This window comes from Haliotis rubra, unplaced genomic scaffold (genome assembly GCF_003918875.1).
Source record: "Haliotis rubra isolate DU_JTF1 unplaced genomic scaffold, ASM391887v1 Scf142, whole genome shotgun sequence".
Classification (NCBI taxonomy): Eukaryota; Metazoa; Mollusca; class Gastropoda; order Lepetellida; family Haliotidae; genus Haliotis; species Haliotis rubra.
Genome location: NW_025765359.1, coordinates 1,740,089 through 1,760,979, shown reverse-complemented (window position 1 = coordinate 1,760,979; position 20,891 = coordinate 1,740,089). Strand labels below are relative to the sequence as shown.

General features: G+C 38.1%; 1 long non-coding RNA gene across 1 annotated transcript; it reads right to left on the bottom strand.

Annotated features, from left to right (window-relative positions):
- Nucleotides 1–1,230: 1,230 nt before the first annotated feature.
- Nucleotides 1,231–2,624, bottom strand: LOC124269091. The gene is made up of 2 exons (XR_006896419.1): nucleotides 2,505–2,624; nucleotides 1,231–1,419 (listed from the first exon to the last, which is right to left on the bottom strand). It is a non-coding gene; the product is annotated as an uncharacterized LOC124269091 (long non-coding RNA).
- Between the last annotated feature and the right edge of the window lie 18,267 nt (nucleotides 2,625–20,891).

Sequence of the window (20,891 nt, the reverse complement as noted above, 5' to 3'; positions counted from 1 at the left end):
TCGGTAACTCTCTACTTGGTTTGCGTATTGAAAATGTGGCTTTGCCGGCAATTCCCCTTCAAAATGAAATGTGGCTTTGCCGGCAAAATGATTTTTTGAAATGTGGCTTTCCTGGGCGGACAGCCTCAAATTACGTTTGTATGTAAAATAACATTCAAAGCTATCCAAAACAGTAATACAGTAAACTACGTTTATGACGAACACGCTCATAACAAACTGACAGATTTAACGAACTTTGTTCTGTGTCGGTCGTGTGCCGGATATTTATTCATGTACAATTCATGGATATAACGGACAAACTTATAACGGGTAAAGCGGACTCACTTTGTGTTCCCATGTGCCATCTTTCAACGAAACGGGCGGTGGGGTAGTCTAGTGGTTAAAGCGTTCGTTCGTCATGCCGAAGACCCGGGTTCGATTCCCCACATGGCTACAATGTGTGAAGCCCATTACTGGTGTGAAATCTGTGTGGTTGAATAACATGCACACATTTGTACCATCGTCCCTAGCTTTTTCTTGTGCCACGCGTTCGTGGATGTTAAACATACTTCTAACAGGCAACGGCCTATTACAACCGCCCATATATGAACTCAACGACAGTGAGATACGTGCAGGTAATATTTATTCGGAAGACTTACCAATGTTGCAAACACACATTACTATACATCCGCAGACTTTCATGTGATTGTGAGTGTCACTATAGATAAGAAGTAGATGACATTTACTCTGTGTCAGTGGTCACTGGGGGACAGGTCCACGTCATCAGTAACATGTCATCAATGGCCTAAAGGTAACCAGGGGAGAATTTAGTCTTCTTACCTACAGTGAGGTAATAACATTGTCATGAAGCAGACTAGGATCAGAATCACTGGCTGACAGGCCCGAGATATGTTTCGAGAAATGTACATGGATCTTTCAAATTGTTTATTGGGATGGTTGTTAAATGTCATCAGAAAAAGAAAATCCACTTAAAAGCTCCTGTATAGCATACTGACTGATAGTACTGTAACCTCTCGTCTCTTAAACACATCTAATCAATCAATGATAAACGCAACATGTATACCTTATGCTAAGAAGGGAGATTTGACCTTTTATATGATAACAAGAATCAAACGGTATGGCTCTACCATAATAACACACACAAAGGCAACACTGCAAACTGATACAGATTTTGATTCGAACAAAGGGTATACAAAAACAACCAAATAACAAAACAAATTACTTGTATGGTAAATATCTTTGAACTCAAGTCATTTTAAAGATTTACAATTTAGTATACTTTGATTTGCTGTAAACATAGCAGAACGCAGTTTCAAACTGGGTGTGTCGGTCAGCGTGGAATGGTCGTTTACTGGATGACGAAAAACGTGACAACAGTCAGAGAGAGCAGGTATGCTGAAATTGTCGCCGTACCTCCAGCTGAAACAGAGAAGTGAACCGATTATCGTTCATGTATGAAACAGATGTATATTATGTGAAATATATCTGTATCTACCATCGGTAACTTTTCCACTTCATCTTCCCCAGTTCCAGGAGAACAAGTTCAAATGATTGTGGAAGTTGTTTCCTTTGCATAACTCAAAGGCCTTATCAAACTTTTAAAATACATAAATCCAGATATAAACAGGTACATGTATACTTCTAGAATTTAAAAAATGAAATTGCTTTCTTAACATAACAGAAAAAATAACATTACGTTCAAGTGAACGAAGAGGATAACACAACAACTACTGGTGTTTTTACATGTACCTTTCTCAGTTGTTACTTTATATTTTTGGAAATGTTTATCGATTATTAATATTGTCAATTCGGTTAAAACAGAAGACTAATGTGTATATGATAATAACTTTTCTTATGAGTGATCGCATTCTCCCGCTATTTAAGTGTTAAAGGTACAGCCAGACAACAGTACACACATAAACATTGATTAGAACAAGTAACCGGAAGCTCTTTTTCAGTGCTTGAATCACGGATATCAGTGGTGAGGGGTATTCAAGATTGTTACATGTAACTCGTCAACAAGTTTCGTTAAAACTCTTTAATATCTATAAACACTATGACGTTTAAACTTCGACTTATTCTATTCGGGTTGGATAACATATATTTAATCTACGAAAGTATTCCATAATTATAGTACACCAAAGGAGAGGACAACCAGTCTCTATTATTGCAGAAAGAAACATTGTACGATTCCGGTTCTAATCACGTGCCAGTATTAAATAACGATCATACCTGGTGTTCGCAAAAACGTTTGAGTATCCTACACAATCGATTACGGCAGTCACAAACACACGCAAGTGCAAGTCAATTGTTCACAATTAGAACATGGAAATTGCATCGGACACCATTTTGGTACTAAATCATTACTAGAATCTTCCTCACTATTTCTAAACTAACAATTGTTTGAGAACGTTAGGAAGGTTGTGGATCAAACCCTGATCAAATAACTTTGACGTTGTTTGAAGATTTCATAGATTTAATGCTTTTCACAAATGTTTCCTCACCATTTTGACAGGTGGCTCCTTTGTAACCGCTTGCACAAGTACACGTGGTGGGAGTCTTGCTTGTTTCGTATTTTCCTCCATTGAAGCATTCTTTCCCATCCTTAGAACACACTCCCTCTGGAAAATGAGGAAACATAATTGTTGGACTGAAAATTAAATTCGAAATTCGAAACAGTGAAAATATATACTTTTAACACGAGGTTCGGTATGTTTATGGATGAACAAACACGGACAATATGACATCATATTTATCGAAGCTATTATGATCATTCCATTCCATATCTCATTAAGAGATACCACGACACATTTGTTATTCTATAGCTTTTCCGATACCTCCACCTCCGCCACAGCCGTTACCACTGCTGCAACCATTATTGCTGCTGCTACCATTGCCATTGCTGCCGCTATTACTACATTTGCTGCTATTACTACCACTGCTAGCTGGTATTACTTCTGCTACTACTACTTACACTGCCACTGCTGATTCTATCATTACTACTGCTACTACCATTACGATGTTACTGCTGCTGCTATTACTACTCAAGTGATTCTCCTGCTATTACTACCACTATTACTATTACTACTGCTGCAGTTAATATCTCCGCTGTTACAAATAATACTGCAGATGCTACTAATCCTACAACTAATGTCACACATCACATGCAATTATACCAATATTAATCAGACTAACTGCACCTAAATATGTTGATGATTATCAAAAAACAATAAGTAGATGTTGATATCAAATCGGAGTAACCACGTGTTAGTCTCGTCTATTTTTGCCTGTGCAAGTGTTTCCATCTCCAGCATAGCCAGGCTTGCATGTGCAGTTGTAGGATCCAGGTGTATTTGTACAGTCAGCTTGTTCATCACAGGGAGCATGGGAGGCTGTACATTCATTTGTCTCTGTTGTAGAGAATACGTCGACACAAATGTACTTTGATGTAATGAAAAATTGTATAATAGAACATTTACACACACACTGATTCACTCTCTCCGGAGAACCCCTAGGGGACATAAAGGTATCTCTCTTTAACAATGCACTCGTCTCCATTAATACTGATGAATACTTAGAAAAGAACGTGCATACAGAGCTTTCATATAATACAATGTGCATGATTGAAATAATAAACAAGAAGTGTTGGAAATGCAATTTTACATATTTTTAACTTAATATGATCCTGGTATCGTCACACATTTGTAGCAGAAATTGTGTACGAGGACACAAACTCGAAAGTTTATTATTACAGATTTGATTTGGGGGAGAATGGAATCAACAAAATCAAATTATTTAAGCATCCTTGGTATTGCAAATGAGAGATAGTTAAAAAAAATTCCTATAGCAGCAGAAGCGATTGGAGTGAAGGCAAACACACCATTATACGTCACAACGAATACAAAGGCCATCTTGGTGGTTTGATAATGCAGTAGCGATTTAGAACACATTCAACTCTAACTATTGATTTATTTAATTGACTTCGATTCACTTCTTGCATCACTCATACTAAGACGTAGATTCGACATACTAACCGCACGTTGTCATGTTTAAATCCCATAGCTACATTTCCAGCTAAATGTAACGGATTAGTTTAAATAAATTTGTTGAAATGTGTTCATTGAGACTATCTGATCCCCAACTTGCATGTGAATTGTGTATGCTGTGACACTACATGCCGAAATTGAAAATCATGCTGTTAAATACGGGTATTTTACGGATGGTGCGTTTTGTTGTGATGTTTCCAAACATAAACACCATAGGACTCATAAACAGAGCAAAACCTTTTGTAAAATGAATCACGTTTTAATTCATTGCTACATGAAATTGCTATTTTCATTATGCGTTTCTTTTTGGGGAGAGAATATATATATATATATATATATATATATGTATATATATATATATACATTGTGTATATATTGGTGTAGATATTACAATATTTGTTCGTAGAGAAAAAGATGTGTGTGCACAGCTAAGTGAGGACGTGTAGACATACTGGTCCTGTCATTAAATCACCGATTTCTGCAAGTGAGAATGAACTCACGAGGTAAGATCGACGTACATTTACCATGCTCATGGTGCCTAGCTCTGATATGCGATTGGTATTCAAAGGCATATCTCATTGATAAGAAAGTGTCAATCTTCTTGATTAACAGCATCGACAAGACTTAGTGGCAGAAAAAGGAAGATATAGCTACGCAAATCTTGATGTAAGAATATATATCTTCGGTCCCCACGAAACAGCAATGTAACAGAAAGCGACCAAGTTCAAGTAATCAATACCTTCCCTGTTAAAGAAACATGTTGAGACCAGTGATAAGATTATGAAAGTACCGGTACTTCAGACAGGATTAAAGGAGAATACAAGAACACGTCTAGATGAATTCTCACCACGCTAACATTATTTTATCCATCATTGTTTCGTCCTACATTTTCCAAGTTGAATATTGTGTGGAATATTGAAACATAATGAACGGGATATCTGCATCCTAATGAAACTTTGCATGTAACTTAGAATCATACTTCTGTTTTGAGTGACCTTGAAGAGTTGACGGTCTAGATGCGTTATATATTAGACGTTATTCATAGTTAAGATGCATGCAAAGACAATCAAAAACGTCCTCATTAATCAACCACCAGCCCATGTCACATCCCTTAATACCTTCACCAAGGAGTTTCAGGTTATTTTTTTTGAATATCTACACATACCAAACACTGTATTTTCTGAAAAGCAAATTTTCTTTGCCTGAATTATTGTCTTTTAGCATTGAAAAAGAAGGAAGTCACGAATTGAAGTGTGTCCATAGTCTGTGAAAGTGTCACGAATTGAGGTAAGAAGGAGGCATCCTCATATAATGTGAATGTATTCAAAGGCTGTCAATGGGCGACCAATAATAACCAACCTAAAACATCCCCATAACCCTGTCAAGCAAAGTACAGGAACTTCGATGAACTAATATACTTCAACAAATTGTATTAAATAATGCTATTGTACATATGTTCCCAATTAATTTGAAAAGAAATCCCCATTAAGAGTTGTACATGTTTAGAAAGACTATCCCTCAAGCCCCAAAGTCCGAACTGGCGGAAATTGTCTTCCATTAACTTCACTGCCCATTGCTGATCAAATAGTCCAACTGACTTTGGAACCGAACTGATGTTTTGCTGGAAAGACGCTGTTATGAAGCTGGACACTGAGAGACTTATTTGTGTAATACAACGGTTAGTACCAAGCCGGTTGTAGGTTGAACATACCTGTAGATAACGTCCCAATCCACCAAAACGATAGTTTTTGCTGTGACCGTGTATAGTATGATGATTTACGCTTGCTAAAGTATACTAAGCAGCAAAAGAAACGTCAGTTTGGAATTTTCCTTAGCAGAAACGGATAAATGTTAACTCATTTAATGCTTTGATTGTATATTTTTGACAACATCTCCGAATTTACTTGAGCAAAGACATTTCTTCCCTAACTCAGAATGGAACACAGGAAATCGTTTCATAAACGCAACCTGATCTCGGAGATGGTACGGTGTTCTCCATGTTTTTCATGCAACTCATGCTGCACGTGCTGTTCACAAGGACCAGCCCTATAAAATGCACCCCCAAACCTGGATGAAACATTCACATCAGATCACAAGGATGGATGTCGCGACTCACGACAGCTGAGAGGAACCAGGCGCTAGGAATACTTGAAGCTGGCCACACTGCACAAGCCGTTGCCAATCACTTCCAGGTCAACGTTCGGACCATTTACAGGCTGCAGCAACGTTTCCGGGCCACCAACAACACAAATGCTCGTCCCCGTACTGGCAGACCAAGGGTCACCACAAGACGACAAGACCGCCATGTTGTGCGACAGCATGTACATAATCCCTTCATGCAGGCATCCGAAACAGCACGCCAGGTAGTGGGAACACACGGAAGACCAATCAGTACTGATACAGTACGCCGACGTCTTAACAGCGGGAACCTCCATCGCCGTAGACCTTACCGTGGACCTATCCTCACCCCTCGTCATTGGCGTGAACGTCTACAGTTTGCCCTACAACACCAAAACTGGCGATACAGGCAATGGAGAACTGTTCTGTTCACAGATGAGAGTCGGTACTGCGTATCAACTGCAGATGGCAGAACAAGAATATGGCGATGACGTGGCCAGCGTTACTCAGACCAATGTGATATGGAAAGAGACTCATGGGGAGGTGGAAACATCATGGTATGGAGTGGAATAGGCCTGAACCAGAGAGTGGGTCCTGTGGTGTTCCAGAACCTTGGTCGAGGAGATGGCATCACAGCGGTGCGCTACATCGACCGACCTCTCAGACCCCATGTCATACCACATTTCGCACGTCACTGGAACAATATATTCCAGCATGATAACGCCCGGGCCCACACTGTCAGAGCTACACGAGACTTCCTACAGCAGAACAGTGTCAACAGTATGCAGTGGCCGGCCCTTCGTCCTGATTTAAACCCAATTGAACATCTTTGGGATGAAATTCAGAGGAGACAGAATAATGTCATACCAAGGCCGAACACAGCCGATTTATTGTGCCAGGCCTTTTCTCAGAGTGTGGTTCAAGGTGCCAATGGCCTTCATCAATCGACTGGTGCACTTCATGCATAGACGCTGTGCTGCAGTTATTGCCGCTCGTGGTGGTCACACTAGATACTGAAGTCAAGGGTCTGAATGGACTGCAAACGTTCACGTCATGTCTTGAAATTGTGCTGAGTTATTCATTGATGTATTCCCCACGTAGGTACAATGTCTGAAGCCCATTTCTGGTGTCCCCCGCCGTGATATAGCTGGAACGTGGTTAAAAGCGGCGTAAAACTGAACTAACTCACTCACTATTCATTGAAATGTTTTTGATCTGCTTATTATGTCCGTTTCTGTAATGATTTGATTACAGTGCCTATCTAATATTGAATTCGTATGACGTTTTTTATGCTGCTGAGTATATCTTGAATGTACGTAATGATCACACGCAGTCTGTAAAATATACTACAGAAAGAAATTTCACACTTGGAGAAATGAATTATATTGAAAATGGGTAGTACAAGGTAATTAATACGGGCGAATACCGTAATGCCCATGTCTAAACAAACGTATGGTGAACCACGCAAGGTGCATGCAGCATGCCTTTTTGTGAAAACGCGACCTTGCATGTGTGACGGATCAGGTGACCTCAATTCCATGTGCCTAACCACCAACACGTGGAATGAATTTGCTGGTGATTCGAAAAAACACACGTCAACAATCCTTGAAAGATAAACAGTTCTCATACCGTGCCTTACAAATGTTGAACGTGAACGTAAAATTGGCAAGCCCAACACTGCCCAGTCCACTGTGTCTGTTGCACGTGTCATGAGGTGCAGTAGACGGACAAGTCAAAACCTGAGGACACGTGTGTATCAAACGGGTACGACATCTGAACGCATATGGTCAGGACGACCACATGTGACGTCACATGCCGAGGACAATCAAAATCGGCTACGTCATTTGCGCAATTGTTTCACGACCGTTACGCCAACCAGTAAGACGCAGTTTCGGTTTCGCGTGACTGCCCCGACCAAATAACTCATGGACTGCACTAAATAAATAACGACTTTTGACTTTGATGACACATATTATATACACAGAAACAGCAAACTGCAAATTCCCATAGTGTAATGACACCAGCAAGGCAATTCAACTTGAAAATTAATAAAATCACAAGTTATGAATGCGGTATGATTTAGCGACAATTATAAGAAAGTGAACGGAACTGAGTCAGATTGACAACTGAGGTCACCTATGAATACAAATGTTATGATCGCCATAATATCAATTATGGTGTCAATTCCAAGCCAAAACAATATCTGATCGAAATTCGTGGAAAATGTTTGCGTGATATTTATGAAACGTAATTTCCTGGTATTTAAACACAAGGTGTACTTGATTGACCATGGTGTAATTTTCCACAACATGAAGATAAAATGATAAAAACACAAAACCATTCAAATCTTTGTATCATCAGTTGTTGATAGTGATTCAGAAACACTTTAACAAAGCTGGAATAAAAAACGGACTTTTATGAAAGAACTCACAGTGTCAACTGGAGAGTAAAGATCTTGACATTGCTTTGAAATATTTGGCCAAGCCAGATTAATTCATAAAATCAGACAAAGGCAACATGGACAATGTATGAAATCTCCTGACAAGGGAACTGATGTTTTAAGTGATACATTAAGTTTCAGCGAACATATGGATTTTATTAATGTTTGCAAATTAATTATTTTTCAGCCACAGACTGTTGTGTTAAACACCGTAAATAATGACGATCTGTCTGTATGGGGCATATTAATAATATTCATAAATATCACATATACTGCCATTACTACCACAATACAGTGTAGTTTGTAACTAGATATTTCGATAAAAGGAGAATATATCCATGCAATATACCTGCCACAGGCAAATACAGATTCGAAAACTAAAGTGAGATAAGAGATCAGATGGTGCAGGCACAGCTTATAGAATCAAGTGTTAAGTCAGGAAGGCATAAAGGTGCACTTCAAATGAATTATTCCCTAAAACCTCAGTGCATCGATTCGAGATTTATAGTCGTAGAACAAAGGTTACAGGCCTTAGCTTCATAATACCAGGGGATTATCCGTGCACGTGGTAATCCACAAACGGTAATAAAACATTCCAGTCCGACACCTCTAATCTACCGATACTCTTCAAAACAGAAGTTTTCTGTCAAGCGTTGTAGCCTGTAAGATATGGCTTTACTGTAAGCCCTTTTTGTTAAGCATGGGGAAGGTTAGTTGCGTAGAGGAATATTTTTATACTTTGATTTTGACTGGCAACTTCGCAATTTGGCACGCTATCTGTGGTGTTTTGTCTGTGCCTTATATATCACTGTAAAAACTCTTTCAAAACATTTACATCGCTTTTTGGGAAAGTAATCAAAAAGCACCAGGTGTGTACTTTCTTTTGTACATCAGTTTATATAAAAAAACATAATAGGGTGATCTCTCAACACTCTAAAATCACAAGACGTCTCAACAATGCTTCGTGGAAAGGCAGGTTCGACTCTTTGAATAACAACGATATACTTTTACATGATGTTACAAAATGTTGGGGCGTTTTTCTAGAGGGAAATATATCCATTCTTTAATGAGACTAGAACTTCTAAGTAGCCAATTTCTGTCTGTGTCTTTCAATGTTCTCAGGACCACGATTAAATCTGCTTTGTGATAAACATGTGAGTATGTGGTGCATTCTTTATCGTGGGAAATGACCCCCTAATGAGACGTAACTTCATAGAATACAAAAAACTGTTTTCCACAGGACAAACAATTCACAGTGTCACAGTTGCTGAATATGTTGTGCTGTGCCCAGATGTGATTTGTGGTCGGTTCCCAGCCAAACATTTCAACATGAATGAAATGATCATGTGAATAAGGTTTGGAAACTAAGGATTGACCGAGAGGTAGAGAAAGGCAGGCGATAATGCTACCCGGAACCCTGATTTAAGGAGAACGTATTTGTCACTATTGTGGGGTGTAAGCCTGCAAACAGCAACAGAGAATATGTTTGTCCCCCTTTAAGCATGACAAACATATCCCACGTTAAAGGACTTGATACCTTCCTAGTTAGTGAAGACATGTTGAGGCCCGTGACAAGGTTATGAAAGTACATGTATTTAAGACAGGATTATGACAAAAAAGACATAGACGGTTGTGACTTCAAATTAGGCAATTGATAAATCAATTCGTTTACCGCTTTCACATCACCAAAGATCATTTATTATAAAAGCACATAGATCGAAACTATTACGATTTCAATGGATATTTAACAGACAATTGGCTCATGTGCGCCAGTTGTCTAAGGTTAAGTATTGACGTGAAAGTGAAACTAAGTAACTTTGTGTCAACCAGCAGAGTAGTTCTTCATCGCTAACATATGACTCTGGCGTGATTCTTCATCGCAGCAAGCGTTAGTAAAACCATTCATACTTTTTACATAACATTACATGCCCAACAATACCCGTTGACATCTTCGTTTGCATAATGTCGTTAGATGATGATCAGGTCAGTCCAACATTGTTCACTTCGCGCACTGAATTTATGGGTATGACGTTAAACTAGTGCTTAAAACATTCATATTTTAGCAATGGTCTAGGTATCATCTAGTGATTTAGCTCAACACACAAAAGTATAGTAAACAGTTAATATTCTTTCCTGCCACTGAGGAACGATTGTGGTCAAAATGACAAGTACTTGAAAATTATTGCATTGGAACGCATAGAAAATATATCAAATTGCTGATTTTAAAGATGATTATCTTGACCTTAATTACTATAGATGTGTATATGCATAGTGTACAATACGAAAATATATGAACGAATATTATAGAACATATAGAAATAGAATTACAAAGACAGCAACACTCATATACCTAAAGAATGAAACAAACATAACATTTAGGACATTCTTCTTCCTGATTTCAACAACATCTACAAAATGAAAGTAATATTTAGGCCATAATGATATATATCAGCTGAATTCATCAGTGCCAATTATTCACGCGTGTACGGTTCTCAGTCTATCAGACGCACGTATTTATGAATCACGATAAGTTCTTGATGAAATCAAGGGTTCGACATAACGTGAACGTATTCTGCCCCTCTAGTTGCACAGTCTACTTGAATTATAAGCTGGAATTTACTTATAGTGCACAAGAGGCTAACCCTCACTATTTGTTATCAATAAAGTAAATGTTGCCATAAAAGCACAATTAAGTTTCAGCAAAAGGACACATCTTTGTGAATTTAGAATGTAAATTATCAAACATATCACACATCATTTCTTCCCTCAAATACCAAACAAACCAAACACATCCAAAGAAATTTTACTACGACATCCTTATCACGTTTGTATAGTGGTTTAAACGTATTTTTATTCCGTCAATGCAGAAACCTGGATAGGCGAACAAGCCTAGTGGCTTATATAAACGCCGCTCCAGTACACGGTTCCAATATAGCTGGATACATAATTGAAATAGTCCGACAAGAAAAGAATAATACTGAGACAAAATTACACTAAAAAAAATGATTGAAGAATAAATATTTGGTAATGGTGTTGGTTGTGACTAGCAACGACAAGAGCTGCCGCAGAAAATCAAGTTATATAAATCTTGTCTTGCATTGAATATACATGTATATGTAGAGGTGATAATCACTGGAAGCGCTTACTTTTAGAAATGAACTGGTGTAATGAGTTGAGAATGTCACAAGTTATCCAATGCACGGTTACCGTATAAGGTAGTTTTTACATCGTATCCTTGAATATGAAAATACACCTTTGTTCTTAACTTTTGATAGTTCCGACATGTAAAAAGGTAGTGAATGACGTCTTCGTTATAATGACCACATGAACACTTAGCTGTTTCTGATGTATGTCGATTATATCTGTCTGCGTTCAGATCACTGCAGCCGAGCTTGAGGCGACAATGGATGATTTGACAAAATCTAGTCCCAAAATTTAAATCAAAGTAGTTGTGAGTTTCTGTTGGATTTATCATGGTTTTAAACTGCCTCACGGAAATAGCGTTAACATCTCCATCGGGCAATGAATTCCGAGACATAATCACGCTCGGTAAAAATTATTGAGAATATGTTTGCGTTGTACAGTTAGTAGTTTGAATGGATGTACTAGCTCTAATATTTGTAGTTGCTTTGTTGAAATACTCTACCTGGTACAAGATCATTCAGATAGTCAGGAGTCAGACGATGATACATTTTATAGAAAGTTATAAGTTTAGAGCGATATCGTCTTTGTTTCAGTGTGCTATAATTGGTTTCCTTGTATATTTTATCACGACTGGTGCCACGAACCGCACCGCATATAGTTCTTAATGCGTCTAAGTGTACATTTTCCAGTAAAATCGCCTGTTCAATCGTACAATTATCCCATATATGACAGCAGTAATCAAAAAGTGTTAAGATAAAGGAGTTATATAAAGTATTTAGCGTTTTCCGAGATAAACGTTATTTCAAACTTCTCAGACAATTGATCATTGGGCTAATTTTCTTTACCATGTCACCTATATGAACTTTCCAAGAACAATCGCTTTGAAGTGTTATACCTAAGTGTTTATGGTTATGCACTTCTTTAATAGTTTCGCCATTCATTAGTAAGTTCGGCCTGGCGTAATGTTTCGTTTTACGAGTGAATGTTATACTCTCAGTCTTACCAGGTTTAAAACTTACCTGCCACTTTCTGGCCCAGTCTGAAATCTTTGTTTATAATTGCGGCTGCTGTAATATGATCATCTATTATAGCATATATTGATGTATCATCAGCAAAAAGGCGAATGTTACTGTCTATACCATCTTCAATGTCATTAATATAAATGATGAACAGAAGTGGTCCTAATACGGAACCCTGGGGTACACCAGCTTCCGCAGATTTGATACCTGAACTATATCCATTTATGACCACTTGCTGCATTCTACTATCTAAATAACTTTCAAACCACTCCAAAAGTTCTCCCCGTATACCATAAGCATAAAGTTTATGAATAATACCTTTGTGCCAAACTTTGTCAAAGGCTTTACTTACATCACAGAATACCGCTCTGATTTCCTTTCCTTGGTCTACGGCACTTGCGATAAAATTATAAAGATAAGTTAGTTGATTTACTGTAGAATTGTAAGTTTGATAAAATATTGTTATCCCTGAGGAAGTTGAAGACGTATTTAAAAGTGCATTTTTCAAAAACTTTAGCGACACAGCTTGTTAACGCTACAGGTCTATAGTTTGAGCAATCGTGTTCATCACCTTTCTTATGAAGCGGAATCACCGAGGCTAGTTTCCAAGAAGTAGGATACGTTTTATTACGAAAAGAGATGTTGAACAACTAAGCTAACAACGGGCTTAAAGAGGTTTCAGTTAGTTTCAGTATGATGTTTCCAATGCCATCAGGCCCCGTGGCTTTCGATGTATCTAGACTCAGAAGAATATCGCGAACATCTCCATTACTTATTGTGATAGATGACATAGGATGATCGATTTCACGCGGTTCGAAATCAGGCAGATCGGCGTTAGGATCAGCAACTTGGGATTGTTCTGAGAAAAATGAGTTGAGTACATCAGCAATATCTTGTTCATTGTCATAAACTATGTTATTGCTGACAATTGATGGAAAGGACGATTTTATCGAATTTGTTTTTACATAATTCTTAACTAATCGCCACCACATTTTAGTACCATGAGTGTTATTTATAGATTCATCACCTCATGCATCAAAAGCACGTTTTGCATTTCTAACTGTTGCTCTTCCTTTGTTTCGAAGTGTTCTGAACTTAGTCCAATCATCAGGAAAGTTTCTGTTTTTTACAATCTTATGAACACGATTTCGTTTTCTTATTAAGGATCGGATTTCGTTCTTCATCCACGCGGGATCTTTGGTTCTAATTATTACAGTTTTATTTGGAATATATTCATTCATGATATTCAATAACAAGGATGTAAGGTTTTCAGTGATATTATCTACGTTCCCCGAAGAGAAAAATATATCTGAGTTTATCTCTTTGATAGTTTCATTCATACCATTAACATCCATTGAAGAATAATCATAGATTTTCCTTTTGAATGAATTCTTGTGCTGCATCATTTCTGCTATGTTAACAAATACGGGGCAGTGATCGATGCATATGGGATCTAATACACCAGAATCTTTAACAACGTCGACGCGAGAAACAAATATCAAATCGATCAAAGTTTTACTACTTGCGGGTATTCTAGTAGCATCCGTGATTATTTGTCGAAGGCCGTAGTAACTTTGTATATAGTCTATCCTTTGATTATTGCCAAGAAGAACGTCAATATTGAAACCATCGGTAATAATTGTCTGCATATTAAGATCAACTGCGTTACCTATTGATTCATCGATCAAATTCCAATATTCGGAGCTCTTGTCGGCGCGATAAAAAGTTCCAATCAGGTAGTTTCTTGTTTTACATTTAGTCTGTATCCATATCTCCTCAAGTCCGACTATGTCTAAATCAGACATCAACAACGCACAAATAATAGTATCTTTTACATAGACTGCTACACCGCCACCGCGAGTTTGTCTGTCTTTACGGAAAGGTAGATGGAAGCCAGGAATTTTTATATCAATGTTATTTGTATCGGAAGTTAACCAAGTTTCGGTTAGACATATCACATCATAAAATCCAAGTTCAACTCTTAAAATATCTAATTTCTACTTAAGACTATGTACATTTAGATGGACTATTCTAAAAGCAAAATCCCAAAAGTGACATCATTATGGAAACACAACTGCCATAAAGACAACGAAATTTGAATAGATGTTGATAAAGAGCAAATTTACCTGAGTGTTTAGAATGAAGTGCTGCAGCAAATGTACCCACTGCCTGTCTATATTGTGATATTTTAACCGACATCGAAAATTAGAAACTGGTGACAAAAATAGTAGACAGTGGGTCTTGAGGATGCAAAACTGCATAGGAACACACCAACATCATAACTTAATGATATAATACGTAAACAAAACAAGGACATTCTTTTATTGTCACATTCATAACAGAAATTATCAAACAAACAGAAGAGGAAAGGGGTAAAAAAGGAAATACAAAGACAAAAACATTTGTCTATATAGTGAAAGGAAAATTCGAGAAATTTCATATATATAATGTTTTCAAATTGCCTATAAATGAAAGTCATATTAATTGCCCAAAATATCTACATCAAAACATAGTTAACAGTAGTGAGAAGATTTGTATCCGTGTCGACGCATGTGCATGTGCGACAGAACACGATGTGGGCGCTTAGCACAAGAATGTGTGTGTGTGTGTGTTAGGGATGCATGTTCAGGGCACGACCAAGACGGACTGGATACATGTGCAATTAGATGCATGGTGTTGTGAAACAACGTGAGTACTGTTGTTTGTTACATATCCTATTCTATATAGACATATTCAATGCTTTTCCATAGACGGAAATCAAAAGGTTAATGTAAAAACTGTATAATAATGATTTGTATAGTACAGTAGTTAAGTCAAGTGTTAATCGACACAAATAGCTTATTGTGCACATTGTATGAATGCAAAATACTATAAATATATTGAACGTAGCACGATCACTCATTATCAGATCAAAACATAGCGTCCATGCGCTTTAAAAATGAAGCCGTAAACGTGTCAATTTCAAGTAAGCGATTGTTTAACGGGTTGCGATTAAAACACACACACACACACATACACATATATATATATATATATATATATATATATATATATATATATACATATACCTACACATACATATATACACACACACACATGCACCCGTGACCATACACACACATACATATATACATGCATACACATAAACATACATACATATACATACACATACACACATACACATATATACACCTACACACATACATACATACATATATATACATAGAGAGAGAGAGTTAACCTTTAACATATTCATATCAATTGCCCAAAATATCTATATCATATCATAGTTAACAGTAATGAGTTTGTATCCGTGTCGACGCATGTCCATTGCGAGATACCACTATGTGGGCGCTTAGCACGAGAATGTGTGTGTTAAGGTTGCATGTTCGGGGCACGACCAAAACGGACTGGATACCTGTGCTATTAGATGCATGGTGTTGTGAAACAACGTGAGTACTGTTGTACTGTTGTTTGTTACATATCCTATCCTATATAGACATATTCAATGCTTTACCATAGACGGAAACAAAAGGGTAATGTACAAATGTATAATAATGATTTGAATAATACAGTAGTTGAGTCAAGTGTTAATTGGCACAGATAGCTTATTGTGCACATTGTATGAATGCAAAATACTATAAATATATTGAACGTAGCACGATCACTCATGAGTATGTTATTCGACAACGCTGATACACATGTATTCTTAAAACACCCGTGACCATCAGATCATGGTGACCTCTCGTGACATAATTATCAAATGAAATAAAAAAATGTACCGTCTTTAAAATGGAATCATAATACTGCTAATTTCATTTAGGCGAATATTAAACGGGTTATGACCTCAAAAGAGTCTACAATAACCAGTAATCGTAATCAAACCATACCGTCCATGAGTAACCATACACACACACACACACACACACACAGACACACACACACACAATAAAATATAAATAAATAAACTAAAGCATCACCTGATTGTAGCCCAACATTTACCAGGTTAAGAACCCAAAGAGAACACAACACATGATTGTGACACGTTTGTATAGTGAAGAACAGTTTTAACGTTGTAATAAATACGTTGGATGAGTAAGTGAGTGAGCATAGTTTTCGCCGCCTTTAGCAATATTCCAGCAATATTACGACAGGGGGCATCAGAAATGGGCTTCACACATTGTTCTTATGTGGGGAATCGAACTCGGGTTCTCGGCTTGACGAGCGAACGCTTAACCACTAGGCTACCTCATTGCCCCTAATGTTACGTGGATAAGAACTAAGCAAACACAACAGTATTCAACCTATTCATCAGCAACAGTATTCACGATGTAAATTATGTAACTTGAAAACATAACGACTGATGGACACTATATTGCACTTTAGAAAACCCAGTTTGATCTATTCCCAAAGGTTTTCAAAGTGATTTTGTGACTAAGCAGTAGCTGCGCCACTAATATCCGTATACAAATAAAATAGACTCTTCCAAAAACATCATAGAAAGAAAGGGGTTACAACGGATACAAAATCTACTTTAAACGATACTCGCAATGTGGAAACAATAGTGCAGTCAACTGAAGAATATCAAACCAAGAACGCAGATTACTTACGGTCTGGGTGACGCCTCCTTCACAAACACCATGCATGCCACCCTCATGTTCAGACTTGTCTTGTTGACATGTTCAATGCATGTCTGTTTTCTGTCATTAATTCCAGCGTACTGTTTATTACCTTGCAACTTATATAAGTTTAAACATATCCACCGTATCTAAGAACTTCAGGCTCAAACTTTATCCTCACCATAGTGTTTTATGTTTGTCTTCGCGTCCCTGTTGCGGTTTGCCACACGACCACAAATTGCCCTGCACTAACAGGAAGTGTATTTGCACTTTTTACACTTGCCCTGCTAAGAAGAAGTGTATAGCCACAATGTTGTAAATTCTGAATTTTGTAACCACCGAATTGAAGTAATCACGCCATGGGGGCAAATAACACGAATGGATTACTCAATGTAATAACGATTAATTGTTGGAGGGGACACCACGAACAACGTTGTGGTGTTCTTTATGCTGACGTATCTACAAACGGAACTAACCGAGGGTGAAACAGTACTTTGAGATGTAATTTGCAGTCAAATGTATAGTAGGTAAAAATATAATTTAATGATTAGAAAAATAGAAAAGAAATATTTACTTGTCGTAGCTCCTACCTTATATATATTACCTTTTTCAGAAGAACTAATACAATTACCTGGTTTTAACGTCATTTCGTATGGGAAAGGTCGGCTTAGCAAATCAGTTGCTTTGTTCATAGTTATGTGGGGTTACCGAGTGTGTTTCCGTATCAATAATATCACATAATGGGAATAAAAATTGTATTATAAGAGCCTTTGTTAATAATCTCTTCATCATATAATGTCATTCTTAAAATTATTCTTAAATAAAGAAGCAAATCGTACGTGAATTTATATGAAAAGAGACGAGCATTCTGCGTAAGAATACTTAGCGGTACACCAAGGGTGAAGGTCGTTCATGACGGTAGCATATGGTTGTGACTAGTCGCTAATACAGTGCAAAACATAACTGACGCTTGAAATAAGATCTTTCTGTCTAAAGAAGAAACAAATCGGGCAGGGCTTTCCTGGCAGTGTTTCTATTTCCATTGCGGGTAATCACCTCATTAATATCAGTTTCTGATACCTCACGGAATCGATTCGTCGTCTGTATTGTGATCGATGAATCGAAATCCTTGGTTGGTACCTTTCTTTGACGATTGCCTTTTAGTCGTGCCTCACAATCCGTACCTTCAGTTTGAACGAAGTACTCCGTTTCATATTTTCCAAAGTCAATTACTGCAGTAACGACTCCAGAACCTCTGTCATCATTTCTTACAGAATCATCAATTTTGAAAATGGGGGCAGCCACGTTTGTTAACAAACAATGTAATCTCTCGACGACGTCATCAATGAAATGTTAACGTTTTAGTATTTGCATGGTGTGTATGGACTTTGTGAAAGTAGTTCGTGGATTGACGTCATTTGCATAGTTATCAGATTTGGATACCAAGTTTATCTGATTTCTTTATTGCACTTATGACACCCTCCATTAGATGAGGGGCGGTGGGGTAGCCTAATGGTTAAAGCGTTGGCTCGTCACGCTGAAGGCCCGGGTTCGAATCCCTACATGGGTACAATGTGTGAAGCCCATTTCTGGTGTCCCCCGCCGTGATGTTGCTGGAATATTGCTAAAAGCGGCGTAACACCAAACTCAGTCAGTATAAACAATAAACAAGTCCTGCTGTTCACGATGTCATTTCTTAATTTACTGAAGCGTCGTAAAATTACATTGCTAACCCTTGGTGCTTGTCAAGCTAGACATATAAGTCAGCTGTTACTACTAACATTGTACAATAAGTACAACATGATAATGTATGTTTATGGTATGCTTCTGCTGTACCACACATGACACCAAAGTACGTTAGGAACAATTTTATATTTATATTCCGAAGGTGCTGAAGCGTCACTAAAAGTACCACAGACATATTCTATCACTGTGGCCGGCAATAGCTGAGCTTCACATTGTTCTTGACAGCGACAGTCGGTGTCAGTGCGTGGAATGTGTGCTGCCTTGAATAATATTCCACTCATATTATGGTGCGTCAGCTTAATGGGAACCCAAAGTGGCGTAGATCTAAAAATGGTAAAATAAATATTCACCGGTGGCAAAAAACCCTCGAAAATTCGAAGGCGTCATGGCTTCCAAAGATTGAAATATGGATTTCTTGCTCAGCGCAAAAACAGATTTTGTATGCTTAAATGTCAAACATGAAATATATTTCCATGCGTGTTATATCGAATGATCCTGTTTAAAGAGATGGACATGTGTATGAGTTACGTGATCTTAATGACGGCTTTCTGTATTTTCATTGCATCTAGGATTGAGTTTTGCTCTTATTTCCACTTGCGAAAATTTGGATTTATATTCATATTTACCACAAGAACATATTTATGAAGTTTGTGTTGTCAGTGACGTATCGCCAGGAGATACTGAATGGTCAGCTTGGCCAGTTCACTCTCAGGGGACGCTGGACCATTGTCTACTCGGTGGTAACCCTGTGCCGGCTGGGGTTGTTCATCATAGGATTCTTTGTTCTAACGACATCGAGATGAATCCCGGGCCTGTCACGCTTGAAGAAGTCAAGGAAATTCTATTGAAGGAAGTGCGTAACGCAAAACATGAACTTGGAAATCAGATCACCACACTTTCTACCGAAGTCCGAGACCTGAGTAAACGCTTCGATAACCTGGAAATGAAGTTATGTAATCTTGAAAGCGACCTGGACAACGTACGTCATAACCAAGAAGTCATGAACGAGGACGTCAGCCTGGTAGCGGAGAGGATGGACAGCATGGAGCAGAAGGTCACCCAGTTCGACAGTGAGCTCGACAAGCTGGAGGCCTTCAGCAGGCGGGATAACGTCATCATCTACAACGTGGCGGAGGAGAGGCACGAGTCCTATACCGACTGTAAATCCAAAGTGATCGATGTCTTGAATGAAAATGTAAAGACTAAAACATGGAATAATAATGATGTCGCCCGTGCCTATCGACTCGGCGCTCCCCGTAGTGATGGTTCAAAACCAAGACCTCTCATTGCCAAGTTACGTTTTAGTGAGGATAAGGTTGATATTTTGAAATCTCGAGCAGCACTGAAGAGTAACGGCTACGGTGTATCCAGTGATCTCACTGTCAGACAACGTGAACAGCTGAAGGACGCGAAGGAAAGGGGACTGATAGGATATTTCAAATATGGAAAGCTAATTGGAAGGCCACGCGATGAAGAAACTCCACGCGAAACGGAGACACCCGAGAGAACGAGACCACCAACGAGAAGTAAGTCTCAGCGCGATGGACAGAAGAGGAGGTAGCAATCAGGCCAGGCCCCAGATCCCTTCACTGAGGGAACTACGAACATGGACACCGGTAAAACTAATCATGTGACTTTCTTATCTTGGAACATTCATGGACTATTGAAGAAACTTGATGACAGTGATTTTATTGATTATCTTTATTCATTTCACGTTGTATGTTTGCTGGAAACGTTCATAACAGATTTCATGAATCTA